The following is a 4,559-nucleotide window of genomic DNA, read 5'->3' on the forward strand; positions in this document are numbered from 1 at the left end:
CGGCCGTGGTCCCCAACCCCGCGGAGCCCGGGCGCCTGCACTCATGAGGCGGGGGGTTTGGTGCCAGAGATGCCGAGGCCCCCAGGTGACCTCGGCTCTGGGTTTGCACAGGGCCACAGGGATGTGTTGGGTCGACCAGAAAGCCGATGGTTTGCTTCTGTCCTGGAAAGCAGGATGGAGGGAAAAAAGGAGGGAAAGAGAGATGAAAGGAAAAAGGAAGAGAGAGAGACAGAGGGAGGGAGGGAGGGAGGAAAAGATAGCTAAGCTGGGAAGGAAGGGAACTGTGGGCCAACTCCAACCATCCGCCCTGTCTGGCCTCTCCTTTTAGCAGCCCCCGAACTCCTATGCATACTCCAATGCCCTACCTCCTCACCCCGTGCTACAGCTGCTTCCTCCCAAGCCAGTGCCAACCTGTACTGGACCCCGAGCTGTCCGTACTCCCTCCTCCTCCTCCTCCTCCTCCTCCTCCTCCTACACCTCTGCCTCCTCCTCAGGAGCAATGGGCCGTCGAAGCCCAGGAAGCTCCCGTCTGCTCAGACTCCACCTCTGCCAAGCCGCCTTCCTCCCACTCCGATTCTCCCAGTCCTTTGTCCCTTGGGCCCTCACCCTGGTCCCTGAGCAGGAACGCACCTTGATCACGCCCCTCCTGACACCCATCTCCACCAGCGCCGTCCCCACCCTGGCACGGTTTCTGGGGAGGCCGAGGATGCCCACGTTGCTGCCCCCTCTGGTAACGCCTGAATGTTAGTTCCGCGTGCTGAGTGAATCCACGATTCACCCGTGGAGACAGAGACAGACAGCATCGTTCGGGCGGCTGAGGCGGGAACCTTCATTTCTCCTCGGGCCGCTGTGTGGCTCTCCCAGTGCCTCACCCCGGGGCTGGAAGACCCCTGTGTGGGACGCACAGGTGCATTACGCATTGCTCGCACGCACCGGCATCATCCCCTTTCTTAGCCACTTTGCTTGTTGCTGGCACAAAATGTTCAACACTCACAACTTAAAGGACAGGAAGTTTTAATTGGGCTCACGGCCTCGGGGGGTTCAGTCCGCCGTCGGCTGCTCCACGGCAGGGACAGCATGGCGGGCAGGTGGGGAGGAGAGACGCTCACCTCATGGCGTCCAGGAGGCAGAGAGAGCAGGGAGGAGCTGGGACGAGAACCCCCCCTTCCGGCTCACCCGCAGTGTCCCCTCCGGCCGGGCCCCACCTCCTCCCTCAGGTTCCCCAGGAGCTCGTCCGTGAGGGTCCGCGATGAGCACAGCGCCCACGACCCAGTCGCCTTCCAAGCCCAGCTCTGGGCACAGGACACTTGGGGGACGTCTAAATCCAAACCGTGGGATCCCCGTTGCCGCACAACCCCATGTCACATGTTGGGGTTTTCCGCGCCTACGCTGTGACCCTCTGGAGCCCCGTGTTACCCACCGTTCCACCCCTCTGCCCCGCACCTTAGGGAGAACGCGGGTCATTTGTCTCTGGGTCCGGCTTGTGTCTTCCTGGGGACGTCCGTGTGAGTGTCAGGGCCAAACGTTCGTTCTTTGGGGCTGCGTAATACTCCGCTCTGTCTATAGAGAGCACGGACTCGTGATGCACCCACCTTCGTCTTGTTACTATTTATCGCCTTGCCATTTTCTTTTCATTGTTTAAAGCAGCGGCCTTTATGGGAGTGTTTGGTGCTTCTAGAATTTGTTTTTTTCCTCTCTCTCCACAGAACCCACGAAGAGGCCGAGCTCAGGTGAGTGACTTTGGTTGAGCACCTCTGAGGCCCCTCCCGGCCCCGACGTCTTTGCAGGGTTGGGTTCGGATGCTTTTCATCTGAGGACTGCATCGCACAGGGCTCAGTGGGGGCCGATTCCCAGGTGCCGCTAGGGCTGTTCGCCACCTCCGGTCTGTGGCTGGTAGAAGTCAAAACGGCGCTGTGGAGAAGGGGCTGATGTGCCCTCAGGAAAATAAAGCGGGTTGGCCATATGATTGCAAACTGACTATAGGATTGACCGGCTCCAATCCTGCGTGTTCGCACAAAACGATCGACAACAAGCATTCGAAGAAAACGTGCACACGAACACTTACAGCAGCACTTGTGCCTGTGATGGCCGAAAGATGAGAAGAGCCCTAGTGGCCAGGGTGGGTGAGTGATGTGGACTACCCGTGCGGTGGAATACTACGTGGCCCTGAAGAGGAAATGGGTCACTACTGGCCCCTGCTGCAACACGGACGAAGCTTAGGTACTCGACCCTCTGAGGGGCCAGACTGAGAAGGCCGCACGGTGTGTGTTTCTCCTGTTAACACCGATGTCCAGAGTGGGCCGATCCACCGCGAAAGCAGGCGGGTCAGCCGCGGCCAGGGCTGGAGGTGGGAAGGGAGAGTCACGTCTGCCGGGGCAGCGCCTCCTTCTGATGTGGTCGGAATGTTCCGGAAGGCGGTTCAAGCGATGGCCGCACAACCTGTGAATTATTTGTTTAAAGGTGGGTTTGTCTGAATGTTACGCTGCGTGAGCTTCACCCGCACTCATTGCGTCCAGCAGCACGGCCCACAACCGCGGAATGGGAGGCGTGGCCTCCGCATCCGGCTCTCGAGGGAGCTCGAGACCAGCCTGGGCCGCACGGCGTGGTCTTCTCTTCCCTGACCTCCGCGCCTCCTCCGGTTCTTTCCCCTCCTCCCCTCTACCTCTCTCTGTTTCTTACTCCTTTGTTTGATGCGTCTCCGTTAAGTTCCACGGATGAGCGAAAACACGTCATTTTACATTTTCTGTTTTTTCTGGTACACGCGCACATCGCACCTGGCCCTATCACCTGCCTGAGGCTCATCTCTGTTATTTATTTTGCTCTGTGTTCATACTTGGGGTTTCTCGTGTCAGAGGAACCACTTAACACCGAACGGTGGGCGTCTGATTTACATCACGGTCTCAAGGTGCGCCTGTCATTTAGAAATGACTCGACTCTATCCTTCTTCCTGGCTGTATGATATTCTCCTGTCCTTCTTCCTGGCCGTATAGTACTCCGTTGCGTGTGAGCACTGCGTCTCCTGTACCCATTTATCTGCTGATGGTGCTGCGTGGTTTGTAGGCGGATGCGGTAATCAGCAGCCCCCATCCGGCCTGGGGAGCAGCGTTGAAATCCGCATTCCGCAGAGGGCTCGTTTTCCAACTGCGGGGCGGGGAAGGCATTTTCGTGTCGAATAACGCGCTGCTCCCTCTCCCCACAGATGGGCAACCCCGGCCGAAGCCGCCGCCGTTTCACCCACAGCCCGGGAACCCCGGCCATGGTGGAAGTAAGGATCCCAGGGTCCCCGGGGGCGGGGGGCGCCCCTCTGTCACCCTGGCCCTCTGGGAGGCTGAACAGGAAGCAAGGGAAAGGGATGGATGGATGGATGGACGGACAGACGAACGGACGGAGAGACGCAGTCTGCTCAGCCACACTGACCCCAGGGCGGCCTGCCGTGATTCGCTCTCTGCGCTGGGCTTCTTACGGGGCGGGAGGGTTGTGAGTTCGAGCCCAGCCAGGGCAACTCAGCCCCCGAGCCGGACCCTGTCTTGAACCCATGACCCTAAAACAGGGCTGAGGGTGTAGCTCAGGGCGAAGGCCCCGGGCCCCGGCCCCAGGACCACAAAGCCACAGAATCCAACTCATGTGTACTGAGTGTGGTTTTTCGGGTTCGTGCCTCGATCTCCCTCCTCGGAGGTGGACAGTTTGATCACACGGTTGCCAGGGAACAGTACGCAGCACAGGAAAATGGAGAGTGGCATAGGTGTCTGAGAAGGGACGCTGGGACCTACAGTCCACCAGCCTCGTGACCCGGGGACTGGGAGGCTGAGGCAGGAGGGTCTCCAGGGGTTGTTTCTTGCTTTCCCTGGACTGTCGGTTTCAGGGCTCCCCAAAGAGTCTGAGAGCTGCAAACGCTGCAGGCCCTTTTGGGGAACGGAGTAGTGACTGTGTAGACTCCACACCCCCGGGTGTACGTGGTGGCTGGGACACACAGCCCAGCTGCTGTGTTCTAGGAGTCACGGAAGTGCTCGTGGCTCGGTGAGGAGGGAGCCTCGCTCTCAGGACTTGGGGTTTGCGGTGGGTGAATGTGGTGTGGGATGCGGGGCGGGTGTGTTTCAGCCCCAGCCGCGAATGTGCCACGTGCACGGTAAGGAAAATAAGTTAAAAAAAAGAGGACCGAGGAGAGCTGTGCCCGTGCCGCGCTCAGGAGTCCTGGAGATTTTCCTTTCCCCAGACGCTGTAATGTGAGGAATCGGTAGATTCTGTTTTGCTTTGTTTTTTCCTGTTATCCTTGATGAGAACCAGCCCGATGCCCTGAGCACCTCGAAGGGGGTTTCGCGGAAGACGCGTGTTTCGAGGAGTCACGAATGCGAATTCCGGGTGTGCGGTTTTGGGGTATCCGCACCCGGCGACTTCCCTTCCTGCCTGTGCGCGCGCGTCCGTGTCCCCAGCTCCCCCGAGCCCTACTGCTGTTCCCCACAGGCATCTACCCACGGATAAAGCCGCAGCCGCCCCGGCAGCCCGGAGACGAGGACACCCACGGCGGTGGAGGTCAGAGCCCCGCAGGACGCTGTGCGAGG

General features: G+C 59.7%; 1 non-coding gene across 1 annotated transcript in view; it reads left to right on the forward strand.

The window, feature by feature from the left end:
• The first annotated feature begins 1,700 nt into the window (after positions 1-1,700).
• LOC104849633 overlaps positions 1,701-4,559 on the forward strand; it is a 4,293-nt gene continuing 1,434 nt past the window's right edge. Inside the window, exons 1-3 of the transcript XR_004515778.1 lie at positions 1,701-1,730; positions 3,200-3,265; positions 4,462-4,530. This is a non-coding gene — a transcript (Xg glycoprotein (Xg blood group)). The remainder of the gene's footprint in view (positions 1,731-3,199; positions 3,266-4,461; positions 4,531-4,559) is intronic.

The sequence above is a fragment of the Fukomys damarensis genome, unplaced genomic scaffold (assembly GCF_012274545.1).
Source record: "Fukomys damarensis isolate Sample0158 unplaced genomic scaffold, DMR_v1.0_HiC HiC_scaffold_39, whole genome shotgun sequence".
Classification (NCBI taxonomy): Eukaryota; Metazoa; Chordata; class Mammalia; order Rodentia; family Bathyergidae; genus Fukomys; species Fukomys damarensis.